Below are 15,757 nucleotides of genomic sequence, written 5' to 3'. Positions count from 1 at the left end.
GATGATATCTTGGGACAGCCTGATGGTTGTCATGGCAGCCTTGAAGTCCTGAGTCATCCCTGGAAATCACAGCCTCAGCATGGAATTTGAAGTCTCCCAGGACCAACAGCCTGGGTGTCCTCAACACCATGTCTGAGACCACATCCATCATCTCAGGCAGGGAGACTATTGGGCAGTGGGGTGGCTGGTACACGAACAGAAGCTCTGATCTGTCCCAAGAACCCAACACCAGCTACAGGAATTCCAGACTGAGGCTCACCTGGACAGAAATTCTAGAGAAGGAGATGGAACTTTTATAGAATATGGCAAAACAGCAATAACAACGACAACCTCAACAACCCCCAAGGCTACGCTGGTGCTGCACCAAATACCCGAGTGGGCACAGCTGAGATTAACTAACTCCACCCAAGTCTCAGTAATGCACACCAGTCGGCTTTCTCATTCATGGTCAAACCATGGATGATGGAAATCTTATTGTGAATTGATGTGTCATTAATTAATGCTCTTCAGCAACCAGTCTCCACCTAGTTGGAGGGAAAACAGACAGAAATAGTCATGGATTAAATACTCTCACATCTCCTAATGAGAGGTAGCATCCCCCAGAGCCCCTCACATTCGCTCTCCTGTCCCCAGATCCCCTCCCCAAGAAGTCACTCAGTCAAATAATCAGCCTCTCTGTTGTCAGCTGCTGGCTGTTGTGCCTGCAGTCGTGCCAGCACGTTCCCCACTGTGTAGAGCACATGCTCAGGATTGTACATTAGAGTGACTTCTAGACATCTTCCATAGACTTTAAGGCAGGCAGAGCACTCCACAGTGGCCTGGTTTTGTCCTGGTTGGTTTCCTCAAGCCAATTATGAGACAGCAATTCTTTGTTAATTAACTTAATGGGTGTTCATGAAAGTGCCCCAGCCAATAATATTGCTGCAGTGAGTGGTGAGTGAGAGAGGCTGACTCCCAGCCTGCCAGCAATGCAGGAGAGAGTTGGAGCTTTTGCTCCGTGATTCCAGAGGACAGGAGGGGAAGCAGACAAGGAGCCAGTGAGTGAGTGACCTCTTGCTATTTGTTTTGTTCTTTTTTGAACTTTTTGAAGATGTTTTTATTTTGTTCATTTTTTTTTATAACTTGACAAACAAGGCACCCTGTAGAGCCAAGTGCCAGCCTCCAGCTTCGAACAGTATTTTCTCAGTATGCCTGGATGGGAGAGAGAGAGAGAGAGAGAGAGAGAGAGAGAGAGAGAGAATGCCCGCCTGCCTGCCCACCCGCCTGCCTGCGCCCCCAGCTCTGCCTATTACCATATTTCTTCGATTCCAAGGCGCCATCGATTGTAAGACGCACACTAATTTCAGTACCACCAACAGAAGAAAAAGCTTTGATTCTAAGAAATAATAAATGCACCCACAATTTTAAGATGCACCCCGTTTTTAGAGATGTTTATATGGGGGGAAAAGTGCATCTTAGAGTCGAAGAAATACGGTAGTACTGCCCTGCCTTCCTGCCTTCAAGGTTTGAGTTGCCCTATAGCCAAAGCTCTCAGGGTGGCATATATAATAGGAACACACCATAAAACAGCAACATAACTTAAACACAAACGCAGTTAAAGCAGCAGCAGCAGCAACAATATTTTTAAAAGCAGATTATAAATGAATTATTTTCATCTGTCTTCAGTGCAGAAGAGATAGGACATATATCTGTGCCTGAGCTGCTGTTTTCAGGATGAGATTCTGAGGAACTGAGGCAAAAAGTGGTGACAAAAGGTGAAGTTCTTGACCTTATTGGCAAACTGAAAGCTAATCAATCACTGAGTTCAAATGGTATCCATCCTAGAGTTCTTAAAAAACTCAATTGTGAAATTGTCAATCTTCTAATAAAAATATGCAATATGTCCCTCTTTAATATTAACCTCTGTACCAGAAGACTGGAGAATGGCCAATGTCATTAGTAAGTATACAGAAAGACACGCTCTGCTGAAAAATAATGAACATGGCTTCTGCAAAGGTAAGTCTGCTCAGTAAACTTTTACAGTTCTTTCAGAGTGTCAATAAACATGTGAACAGGGATGATCTGGGGCACGTCTACATGAAGGTTTGTCCTGGGGTGGCTTTGCAATAGCGGCACGTCATCTACATGATGCAGCCATCCGGGGGCAAACCCTGGAAATGCCGCTCCCCAAAAGTCAGGCACTTACCCAGACTTTTTTGGCAATGGAGCCCATGACGCCCCCTGATTGGTCGCCATGGGTGGCCCCGTGCCTCTAGAAAAGTAAAAAAAATAAAAACGGGGGGGGGGGAGAGTGTCTGCGTAGCTGCGCAGAGACACAATAAAATAAAAAAAGGGAGGAACTGCCCCATTCCTCTCCTCCCCCCCCCCATTTTTATTTTTTACTTTTAAAGACCAGGAAAGTTTGCGTTCCTTCCTGTGCAGATGCTGGTAATAAAACAAATTTAAGTGTGTGTGTGTGTGTGTGTGTGTGTGTGTGAACGGGCAGCCAGAGGGAGGAAAGGTGGTTCGCCCCGAGTCCCTGCACCCTTGCATCCTCCTCTGGCTGCCTCATTCCTCTCCCACATTTGTTATTTTTATTATCTGTATCCACGCAGCTGCGCAGATACAGACAATAAAATTAAAAAGGGGAGGGATGGCCCCGTTCCTCTCCTTCCTCCCCTGCTTTTTTTTTTTTTTACTTTTAAAGACAGTGAAAGTTCGCACTTGTGTTCCTTCCCATGCGGATGCCAAGAAGGAATGCAAGTGCGGGAGCAAGATGCCTCGCGGCAGCAAAGTACCACCCTAAAGACGGGGGCCAGAATGACTTCTGAAAGTCTTTTGATGAAGCCCCTCACCAAAAACAAACTTAGCAGTCATGATGTATGATCAGCAATCAGTTAAGGGACAAAAAGCCGATAGTAGGAATAAATGGAAAATGTGTAATGGAGAGGGGTAAGCAGTGAAGCCCCACATGCATCTGGATTGGAAAAGGTGCTTTTAAAATTGTTCTTAAACGATCTGGAGTTAGGAGAGACCACAGCGGTGCCAGGTTTGCTGATGACACCGAAATATTTATGGTAGTTAAAACAAAAATGGATGGCACAGAGCGCCAAATGGATCTCTCCAAACTGGCATCAAAATGGCAAATGAGATCCTATACAAGCAAATAATGCATATTGGGACAAAAAAATCCCAACTTCACATATATGCTGATGGGATCTGAATTAGCAGTAACAGAGCAGGAAGGAGGTCTTGGGGTTGTGGTGGATAGTTTGATGAAAATCTCAACCCAGTGCGCAGCTGCTGTGAAAAAGGCAAAATCCATGTTACGCATAATTAGTTTGATGAAAATCTCAACCCAGTGCGCAGCTGCTGTGAAAAAGGCAAAATCCATGTTACGCATAATTATGCCAGGAATTGAAAATAAAACTGTCAATACCATTCTGCCCTTCTACAAATCTATTGTGCAACCACACTTGAAACAGTGTGTAAGTTCTGATCACTATACCTAAAAAAGAAAAAGTGGGGGGAGGATATTGTAGAGTTGGAAAAAGTGCAGAAATGGAGATGCAGCATCTCTCCTGTGAGGAAAGGACTTTTTAAGTTTAGAAAAAAGGCAAATAACAGGACACATGACAGAGGTCTACAAAATTATGTGGAGAAAATTGAGTGGAGATAGTGGGCAAGGAGACATTTTCTTCCTCTCTTGTAATACTAGAAGTTGGGGGGTCATTCCATGAAGCTGATTGATGGGGAATCCTATAAAGCTGGCTGATGGGAAATGCATGCAGAACACATTAGATGCAAAATCACTCCTGTAAGTAGACAACATAGCTGTTACCCCTTCATCAGATTCTGGCAGTAGCCTCTCGTCCTCTAAGGGGTTTCACTGCCAGCCAAACCCCAGCTCTCTCTTTCTCTTCAAATTCAAACTGTAAATTGTTTAAAACTATTTATATGCCTCCTTATTGTAGGTTGAAAGTATCACCTTCTCACAGGGACTGTTCACATGACATGACAGCCCAGTGTGAGGGGTTAGCGTGTTGTGTGAACCTGGTGAGCACGGGTAATGCAAGGGTTGTTTTACGGTTATGTGAGGGTTGTTTATGAATATTTCCTCATCTTCAGATAGAAAGAACCTGATCTCAAAATGTGAAAGAAAAGAAAACTGATAGATTCATCCACGCAGGCCAGGGCTTTGAGCGCTTAGTTCTTGAAAGTCTGATTATGAACCCTTGTTTATTCAACCAGGCTTGTGGTGCTGAATTGGGAACACGACTTCTTTTCTCTGCCTGCCTCCTCATTAACAATTGCAAGACAGGCACAACATGCTCCTCTTTATCCTGGGAATTGCTGTATATTGAATTTGGTCAGGGTAGTTGGGTGAGAATTTCAGTTCAATTTTGGTAAGAATTTACCAAAATTTACCAATGTTTTATATTTAGGACAGAAAGAACTTGAGATTTTAAAAATTTGAATGTGGAAGAAACTGGAACTAACACATTTCTCTATTCCTATCTATCTATAAAACGCTTGGGTATGCAGGTATGTTTCCGTGAAGATTCCAGCGTTGCTAAGATTCCTCTGTTGCTCTCTCAAGAGTTTGATCATTGAGCTCATTAAGTGTTGTATCTGAGAAGAACAAGATTGTTAATTTTGTTTACAATGAAATATATGAATGAATAAAGAAATAAAATGCAATGATATTTAATTAATAACCTTTAAGATATGCTACAACGGTGTATGTTACGTCGGGTACAGCTAGTTGATAAAAAAAACACTAAGGTGATCATCCTGCACTTGCAAGCCATTGGCCTAACAATAGATTATTTGCCACCTTCCATAAGAGTATCATACACAGAAATTATTATCTGTCCATCATTCACCTCTAAGGTCTTTCCTGTGCCACTGCCCTTAAGGATACGATTAGGATGTAAGAATGGCCTACACTCATTGTTCTTAGATTTGTAGCCATGAATGCATTTGGAAGATGTGTGAGTGTATTCTATATATAGGCATAGGTAATCTAATCTAACCATCTGAGAAAACCGAGGTCCAGAACACTCTACCTCCCATGCAGATACATCACCAGCTTTATAGCATCTGACGCAGAGAAAATGAAAGCTTGGTATTATTGTTATGGAACCACCACCACACTATTGTTGATGAATACAAATATGTCTAACATACATTGTTATCCATTTTGTTCCCACTACTTATTTTTTCTTTCTAAATTCTCAGTTCCCTTAGACTGAAGGTGTGCATCTGGGGGGAAAAATTCCCTTGATGTTCCAGGACATGGAAATACAATCCTTATTCAGGCACAGATGTTTGCAATAGAGAACTTTTACCCAGCAATGCTCTGTTTCCAATCTACATATGACAGGAAACACAGATTTGAAATGAATAGAAAGAACAGAGAAAGCATAATGGATGATAAAACAACAGCATGTAGGAAAGATGTCTTTCCTTACTTCACTCCCTCCACCACAAACCCCCCCCCCAAAAAAAAACCAGATGGAAAATACAGAGATAACAGTAACAGCCAACTGGTTGGGTTCATCGGCCCAGTATGGCTTGGTTTCTTTGCCAGCAACAACAAACTGTTGCGCACTGTTGTGTAATTGTATGAAATGTTTTTCAAGAACTGATGCATTTAATTCTCTAGAATCTTTGAAGCATTTAAGGTCGATCTGTGAGCTCCTTCGGAATCATTACTGGTGTCACGGGTGGCAACTTGTGGCTTTCCACATGTGGTTGGACTGAAGTTCCCATCATCCAGCATCACTGGCTATGCTGGCTAGGGCTGATGGGAGTTGCAGTCCAGCAACTACTGGAGGGCCTCTAATTGCCCACCCCTGGTCTATGTAAATGTGATGATCATCTATATTATCTTAATTTCCTCTAACTCGAGTGATCAAGTGCCTATCAGAAGTGAAATGTGCAAACCAAATATAAGTGACTACTTTCTATGTACTTGGGGGATTCCCTAGGTATGCAGAGGTATGTCAGTTTATAAAATAAAAGAGATACTTTTATAAATCCCAAACAAGGACCTGTCTACTTCCAGGATTTATGGAATCTTGAGGGCATAGAGGTAGGACATTTATAGAGGAACACATCTCACTGCCTGGAGAGAAAATGTCTAGGTTCACATGGAACATCAAAGAGAGGGGCTCCCGTCTTCACTACAATTTTTCATAGGTTTATAGGAGGGGCAGAAGCTCAATCATAGTTATGCTGAAGTCCGGTATTACTTGTTTGTTTTGTATGGGCAGCTATCACTTCCAGCTTGGGAGTGAAAAATAAAAAGACTCAGAAGTTTCATAGATCATGTGAGTCTATAGCTGAGAGCATTTGGGGCATGGTATATGTTTCAATTGAGGAAGAGAAAGGAAAATGGATGGTGAGGGAGAGGAGAAATTGGCTCACTCAAGCTCCTAACAGCTAATAGAAGAACATATATAAGGGGAGGGTGGGTCGTGCTGGGGAAAAGCATGCCACAAACTTCAAAACTCTCCTCCCTGTGCTATGTGGTGAAATTGCAGGAAGAGGCAAATGGAAAAGGACATATTTTGCCTTTCCCACTCCAGAGCCATTATATAGCAATAAAACGCTCAGCGTTGGACTGGCAGCAAGCCCCAAAGCTAATCCCCATAGCAAGGGAGGGTAGACTTCAAGCTTGCAGGAATTTCTTTGTGTTTTTTATTACAGAACCTTGAGGTCAACCAGCCAGAGCCAAGCCAGGCATGTGTGCAAGGGTAAATTTAGGAGCAAGGGTGACTCTGAGCACATGCTCAGTCAAGGCATTTATTTTCAGCACCGGAACTGAGCCCACAGTCCAGTCACACAAGAATCCCTTCATGGTTCCCTGCCCTGCCCATTTCCTAACAACTCAGCAGTTTAATTTAGAAAAGGACGGGGAAATCTTTGTTATTGCTGCTGTTCAGCAACTAGGAGTCAGAAACCTGTGATGATCTACAACAAATAACCCGCAGATCTAATAGTAGATCCCATTCTACCTTCTGCCCATCCAGTGAGGCTGTCAAGGTTCCTTCTTCACCTGGACCCCTTGATCTGCTCCTTAAAGGTATTTTGCCTCTTTAAGAGCCCTTCTCATCTGACATCAAGTTTTTACCTTCCCCTCTTAGTAACATGGGGTTTAGGCTTCAGGCGTAGTGTAAATGATGCTCCTGAACACCAGGTTTTAACAAGAAATATTTACTAGATTATATAAGGCACATAAACTTAAGGCAATTACTCAACCAGAGCTGTAAGACTTTAAAAGGCATAAAATAAATAAAAAGGCAATTTCCTCTAGCCTAGCTACTCTTTCACCTGTAGGCTTTGGCCTAGAGTCCCTTCCAACCTTCTCCTGGCTGTTCTTCCTCAGAGTCTCTCTCTGTAGTTCTTCCTCTCTCTCTTGTATAGTTAACTCCACCCCTTTTTATAACCCACCCACCCCCAGAACTGAAACCAAACAATTAGGTAACCTAAAACTGGGGAAATGAAACTTAACTTCTTTAGGGGGAAAATGAAACTCAAGGACTGCTCCCTCCCATCAGGAGATTTTTGGGCCTTCAGGCTTAAACCAAACCCAAGCCTGTGTACATTGGCCATTCCCACCAGACCTAATGGCAAATGACTTTCAGGCCAGCAGGATGGCCCCCAAACACTGTGCAACAGGAGCATCAATTAAGAAACCCCCCAACCAGCAGCTGTGAGAGCTGGGGGCTGTCTGCACGGGGTTTTTCCTTTGTGGTACATGATGTCACGGCCAGCGTGCTCCCAACCAGCTGCTGCTGCCTGGAAAAGCTACAGTATCCAAGAGTCCCTTTACTCTGTTCTTTCTAGTTAAAATGGCTCTCAGGTGTTTGATCTGCAATGTGCCTCCACATTAAATCCCCATTCACTCCTTTAGAGTTATCATGGAGAGATATCTATGCTTTTTGCATTAATTAACTCTGGAACTTTGTTAATTTACTTTTTTAATGCGTTGTTAGCTCCGGAGCTGTGCAGCTCGAGTTGCAAAGGGACTGTTAATTCGCTTCTGTGATGTGGTGTTAGCTCCAGAGCCGTGCAGCTTCAGAGTTGGGTTCTCTGATGTAGAGGCAGATGTGATACTTTTTGGGTTTATTTGTGCTGGTAGGATGCTTTCATGGGGAGCCAGTATTGTGGGTTAGCTACTCTCCGTTCCCGTTTATTAAACTGTAGTGGCAGGGGGAAATTGGAGAGGGTCAGGGAACAAGCCTCTCTTTGGAGGATGTGGGTTCTATCCCCCTTCCCCTGGAAGTATGACTTTTCCAGCACTGAAAAGCCGGGTTTTAGGGACGGCTGGCTCCGCTGTGTAACAATGACAGAATGGAGCCGATTTCAGCATACTGTGGAGAATATCAACAATATGTGCTTTGTGCTTGTGAAGATGAGGCCCAGCTGAGGACAGAAGTTTCACCTCTGCTGCTTTTGCTTTGTGCTCCTGTAAAACTGAGCCCATGTAGTTTCAATTGCATTGCCAACACAGATCTAGCAGCAGCAGCAAAAATACAGTCTTTGCTTGACTGAGCTCCCTTCCACATCAGGGAAACTAGGAGCTCTTCTCCTAGAAGGCAGGAGGCAGAAAAGGGTTTGAGCATTGTGGGGTGGAGCTATGTTGTTGCCAACAGTTCTGCAAAGGAAATAACAGAATGGGCAGGCCCCATTTCCTTCCCTTCCCCAAGGTGTGTTTGTTGAGAGAGGGCTAAATGAGAGAGGAGCAGCCCTTAATCCATCCGCTACCCAAATAGGCTGCCCCATCTGCTTGTTGGAATATAGCCCCACAGAGTCATCTTTCTCAGTCATCCACTGTAAACGCATCAGTTTCAGCAGCATCCCACCCTATTCCCTTCCTTAAGGTTATTAATATTATCGTTCCTCTGTTTCCTAGGCACTTTTTCTTCTATTGTCCTACTGAAATGCTGCAGCTCCAGCCTCTGCATGTTTACTCAGAAGTAAATCCCACTGAATACAGGCAAATGTGCAGAACTCCCCTTTCCCTTGATGATAAGAGAGGGTCATCAGATGGGTGGATTTTTGCGTTCCCTGTCGGTCTCTATGGCCTCCTGCTGCTGTCCCACAATAGCAATGATCTCCTTACATGGGGAGAGAAAGAGAAAGCAGCAACAACCACATGGCCCATTCAGGGGCCGTTTTTATTGCACGGCTTTTCCTGCACACAGCAGGAAATGGAGGCACATTCTATTTATTTATTTTTAAAGGGGGTCTATTTTGCACCGGAAAAATGAGCAGACGGAGTGGGAGGCACACGGGAGGCAGACGTCGTTGTCTAAAGGACATGTGAACATCCGTAAGTGGGCAGTAGCACGCGTGCGATAAAACACTCGTCTGAGGATGCTCAGAGATAGCATCTCATCTCCCCACCTATCTCTTCATCCCTTTTTTCCATTCGTGCTTGCAGCTGGTTAATTCAAGTTACAGTTGCACCTTCCCACTAAGATAAATGTGCTGGTAATTGTGTGGTTTGGTGATACCAAACTACACTATTTGCGCCTAATCTACACCTGCCACCCAGGGTGGACTAGAGGTCATCCCTGTGGGTACAAATGATGTATAGCTGATCCTGTGGTGAACCGTGGATGACCACTCAGTTCTCCTGTTATACCTGGGACTGCTTTTGTCCCATTTTTTTCCCTGGTCTTGGGAAAATCCCAAGGTCCACAGGCGGTGTGGCTCCTGAGGGACGGTCCTGAAAGCACAAAACTGCGTGATCATTCCTTTCCACTCCCAGAAGGCCTCCAGGTGTAGATTAGGCCTTGGTATCAGGCTCAGTGTTCCTCATCTGTAAAACTTTGGCATTAATTGGGTTCTTTGTTGTCCTTGATCAGGCATTTGGGCAGCTCTCTCACTGCATTTTTAGGGTTTGTTGTTAGAATCCTTGATCTGTAGTTACCCAGATTTGTATTTTTATTACCTTACATTAGAAATATCTTATCCTTTTCTACAACAAGATAGTGCTTATTTCAAAGTACACATTTTTAGGCTAGGGGCAGCAGCCAGAAACAAATGCCAGTTTATTCCTGGTGCTGTGGTGGCTTTATGATTTAAGTGAATTTAAAATGCAAAAACTGCACATGGTCAGATTATTTCATTTTCATCAGAGTTTTCTAGTTTGATTTTTGTTTTACACTTTCATAATTAGAAATATAGAGACAGTTGTATAGCATGAATGGTGTTGGGGGTGGGAGAAGAGAAATGTTATTTATGCTTTTCAACTGAAGTAATAGACAGGGCCATCCAAAGAGGGGTGCGGGTGGGGTGTAAGACCAATAAGTGATGCGAGATCTGTGATCAGTGTCTTAGGCCGGATCTACACTACTGCTTTAAAGCGCTTTATAACAGTTATAAAGCGCTTTAACTGCTTTAAAGCGCTATAAAACTGTTATAAAGCAATAGTGTAGATCTGGCCTTATTCTTTTCCTAAAAGTAACTGTGAGGAAGGGTAAAAAAATTGGATTGGGATCACAGCGTGGAGAAAGGTGGGTGTTTTTTTTAACTCTTTACCCTGTGCAAGTTCCCCAATGCAATAGTCTTCCCAGGACAGGTAGATTTGCACTGGGGAATCAACGTGGGGGAAAGGGTTGGAAAAACACGCATACCTTGCCCCATACTGTAGTCCCAATAAAAAATGCCACAGATAGAGAGCTACTTTTAGGAAAAGGGCATCAGGAGATCTGATCACAGTTCTCTAATGCCTTATGTAGTTTGACCCTATAACTCCTCCTCCTGGCCTCATTCCTCAGAATCAATGCCTTTTTCCGAGGCCCCCGTTTCTTCTACCCACCTTTTCCTAAGACCCTCTATGTGCTCTCTCTAGGGCCAGAACAATACAGCCAATGTTTAGCCAGAGCCTCTTAGGAACAGATTAGCTTCGCCAGTGGAAATTAATGGAAGCGAAACTTCAGCCAGAGTTACCCAGGCTAAATCTGCACTAGTGCTTTTAATTGGTATTGAAGTGCACTGTATTCCGTATACCACTTTTCTAGCATTATTTCCCGTGATTTACTTCCTATTATCCAAAGTTCTGCAACAGGTGTCATTGTGTGTGCTACAAGTTATTAATGTGCAAGGGGGATAGTGTTACCATGAGTAGGAATAAATGGTCAATTCTCCCGATGGAGGGAAGTAAATAGCGGCGTCCCACAGGGATCGGTACTGGGACCAATTCTTTTCAACTTCTTCATCAATGATCTGGAATTAGGAGTGAGCAGTGAAGTAGCCAAGTTTGCTGATGACGCCAAATTATTTAAGGTGGTTAAAACAAGAAGGGATTGTGAGGAGCTCCAAAGGGATCTCTCCAAGCTCGGAGAGTGGGCATCCAAATGGCAGATGCATCTCAATGTAAGCAAGTGTAAGGTGATGCAAGTTGGGGCAAAAAAAAAAAAAAAAAACCCAGCTTCAAGTATAACCTAATGGGATCTGAGCTGGTGGTGACCGAACAAGAAAGAGATCTTGGGATTGTGGTGCACAGCTTGATGAAAATGTCCACCCAGTGTGCAGCCACTGTAAAGAAGGCAAACTCCATGTTAGGCATGATAAGAAAAGGAATTGGGAATAAAACTGCCAGTATCATACTGCCCTTATACAAATCTATGGTGCGACCACACTTAGAATACTGTGTACAGTTCTGGTCACCACATCTAAAAAAGGATATTATAGTGCTTGAAAAAGTGTAGAAAAGGGCAACTAAAATGATTAGGGGGCTGGAGCATCTCCCCTATGAAGGAAGGTTACATCAACGGGGATTGTTTAGCTTGGAAAAAGGAGGCTAAGGGGAGACATGCTAGAGGTGTACAAAATTATGCATGGTATGGAGAATGTGGATAGGGAGACATTTTTCTCCCTCTCTCAAAATACTAGAACCTGGGGTCATCCCATGAAGCTGACTGGTGGGAGATCCAGGACAAATAAAAGGAAGTACTTCTTCACATAGCGCATAGTTAAATTATGGAACTCACTACCACAAGATGTAGTGATGGCCACCAATTTGGATGGCTTTAAAAGGGGGTTGGATAAATTCCTGGAGGAGAAGGCTATCAATGGCTACTAGCCCTGATGGTTATGTGCTATCTCCAGTATTCAAGGCAGTAAGCCTGTGTGCACAAAGTTGCTGGGGAACATGGGTGGGAGGGTGCTGTTGCACCATGTCCTGTTTGTTCATCCCTGGCCGATGGCTGGTTGTGCACTGTGTGAACAGAGTGCTGGACTAGATGGACCCTTGGTCTGATCCATTTTGACACTTATGTTCTTACCATGATGGGATCATATTGATATGACATGAGGTGTAGACCTGGCCCCAATCAATGGCAGTTTGAGAAACTTATGACTACCTAGATATTTTGTGATAGTTAATATTAGCAAAATAATACCTACATTATTTTGGTCTATTCAAAAGCCAGTGCTTACATTAAATGTGAGAAGAAGAACCAGAAGAAGAAGCAGCAACAGCTTGTCCTGGATTCCAGGAATATCCAATTGTTATGTTGTGAAAATAAACCATTAGTTAACCAATTAAATGCTAGAATTGTTATCATTTGCCTTTGTGAAACACTTTCTATCACCATGAAGAACAGTGTGTATTATTATATCCAGGGCATGAAGAACACCACATATCCTGTATAAATACTGTGGTACATCTATAATTTAATTATAAAGCCAACTGCTTTAAATTAATTTCTTATTATATTAAGATCATATCTGATCAGAAAGAATGTCTGACAATCCTATGAGTCTACATACCTTCAAATATCAAGATACACCATACTGCATCAGAGGTATTTCATCACAAATGGCAACAGCGTTTAGATAACTCTTATTGTTGCTATTGCCACTTCCTGTACATACATACATACATACATACATATATCTGTGTATTTTAAGATGTTTTCTTGCAGCTACTTTTTCACACTTCTTTATAGTTACAATAAACAGTATGGTAACAGCACATCAAAAGGTCACACTTTTAATTAAAGGGATTTGTCTCTTTGCGATACAAAGACCCATTCATAACAATAGCCATTTAGATAACAATTCTATGGGTCTATTTAAAAAAATATATTTTTATCATATGTCTTGGGGATTCCTCTAGAGAAAGGGGAGAAATAGAGGTGGGGCTGGACAGGGTGATTAGTGAAAAGAGGCGAAATAAGTGAGGACTATCTCTTCTTCCTATTCTTCTCCAAGCTAGGATAATCCAGGTGCTGTTGCTTAATACCAGGTTGATACATTCAAAAACAACAACACCCAGGATGTAATGCTGTGTGAGGGCAATGATCTGCCTTGCATTTGAAAGATCATTGGTTTGGAGTGCTATTAAATTCAGCCCTTACTTTGGATGCCCAGGCGGCCACTATAGGACAAAGCACCATTTAACAAGTTCTGTAGGCACACCAATTGCAACCCTCCCTTGATAGAGATAGCATTGCCATATTTATTCATAGAATCATAGAATAGTATGAAGAGTTGGAAGGGGCCTATAAGGCGATCGAGTCCAACCCCCTGCTCAATGCAGGAATCCACCTTAAAGCATACCTGAAAGTTGGTTGTCCACCTGTCTCTTGAATGCCTCTAGTGTGGGAGAGCCCACAACCTCCCTAGGTCATTGGTTCCATTGTCGTACTGCTCTAACAGTCAGGAAGTTTTTACTGCTGTCTAGCCAGAATCTGGTTTCCTGTAACTTGAGCCCATCATACCCCGGTCATAGTCAGGTTAGATTATTGCTATGTGTTATACATATGTGCCTTTGAAGAATGTTCAGAAACTTTGATTTATTCAGAATATGGCAGTCAGGTTGCTAACTTGGACTTGTTTAAATGAACATATTTTACCATCAATGATTAAGAAGTTTCACTGGCTTCTAGGTTGTTTCCTGGCTAAATTGGAAGTGCTCATTTTAACACTTATAAAGCTCTAAACGGTTGTGTACCCAGGGCATCCAAAGGGACACTGACTCTCATATGATCTTGCCCATTCTCTAAGGTCATCATCTGATACTACTTCTTCTTCTTCTTCTTCTTCTTCTTCTTCTTCTTCTTCTTATTATTATTATTATTATTGCAACAACAATGTACTTGGTGCTGTACAGAATATACAAATAAAACAGCAATACCCTGGCTAGAGGCTTACAGTCTAAAATCACATTAAAACATATGAAGGGGGGAAGGGGTTACACAAAACAGAAATAAGGGGATACTCAGTTCTGAATACTACTGTCTATGATGCATACATCATCCCAGTATTGCCTCTGGTAAACATGTTTTTCAGATTTTCGTTGTGTTTCAAAAACCTACAATATTTGTGACTAGAGGACAAAAGAAATGGATGTACATCACCAGCAACCTTGCTTCCTTCATCCTACTTTCAACTCTCTTAAAACCTATTATCTGTCTCCATCCTTTGTTGTGTCACTTGCATTCTACAAATAACGGTCAAGAAAGAAGACAAAAGATAGGCAGAGTAAAAAGGAGGAAAGTGATGGAACAGCAGATTTGAAAATGCTTCAAGTAGATGGTTAACATGTGGCCTTCTTTTGCTCTCGCCTTCCTTGAATTTCAGGCAGAAGGTTTTGAGTGGTTGAACATCTGCTGAGCTCCAGCCATATGCTGGCCAGCCTCTGTTAATGCAGAATCAAATTGGGAACACAGGATATGCAAACCATGAAGTGGCACCTGAAGGTAGGTATATGAGGGAGAGACGACATGAGCAGGAGAAAAGCGAGCAGCAGGATCACTGAATAATAAAATCTGGACAGGATTTCCTTGAATTATTATAGATAGCACATTCAAGGACAACAGCACTGCACCCACATCTATAAACTTCTGTACGGCAGCCAACTGGAATGGTGAACTACTCTAATCCTCCCACATCTTGTACCTCAACTAGATTTTCTGGGTAAGGTACTTATTGTAGTGACACATATTGACTATTGTCTGGATGACGTTTCTACAGAACAGCTTCTGAGATTTCAGGGTCATTAAACCAATATATTTATTAGGAACAATTACAGTTTACAATTTAGTATGCAAGCTTTCAAATTATACGGAAGATTTCTTGAGGCTGGATATTAAAATAAAATAAATAATATCTAAGGGAGCAGGGGAAATGTGTTTCAGACGCAAATGTGCTTCATCCTTAAGGTGGATGTTTTCAGGTGCTTTGGGGGAAGAGGACTTGGTGCCCCTGACTAAAGGCTTAAGATGGCTGGGGAGGGGGCGACAGCTTTTTCTAGAGCATTTAAAGAAAACTTGAGGTAGAGCCTAAAAATGAAGGAAAGGACCCATCACGGTAGGTTGCCTGTAATTTGAAGCTGGCGTCTGCTACCCGAATGTGGTTTGAAGATGTTGCTGTATGAAAGCCTCCATATGTGTGCAATCAAAAGAGCCTTTGTTTCAAGATAGGTTATTTAAAAATGGAAATTCAGACTGTGTAATTCAAACTAACCTGAAAAACATATTGGTGACTGTGGTGGGGAAGAACTCCATAGGAAAGGAAAGGTAAAAATAAGCAGTTGATTGACTTTTTATTTAGCATTTTATCACTGATTATAAACGTTATACTGCTATTATGCAGCTTGTATAAAACATTTATACCGTGCCTTTGCTATGAAGAGCTCAAGGCAGCAAACAACGATAAAAACATAATTTAACAACGTAAAATGATCCTTACAATAAAAGGCTGAACAGAATACAGTAGTAAAATTATTTAAACAAACAGTTAAAAAAACAAA

Source organism: Elgaria multicarinata, chromosome 6 (genome assembly GCF_023053635.1).
Source record: "Elgaria multicarinata webbii isolate HBS135686 ecotype San Diego chromosome 6, rElgMul1.1.pri, whole genome shotgun sequence".
Lineage (NCBI taxonomy): Eukaryota > Metazoa > Chordata > Lepidosauria > Squamata > Anguidae > Elgaria > Elgaria multicarinata.
Note: the sequence above shows the minus strand (reverse complement) of the source record.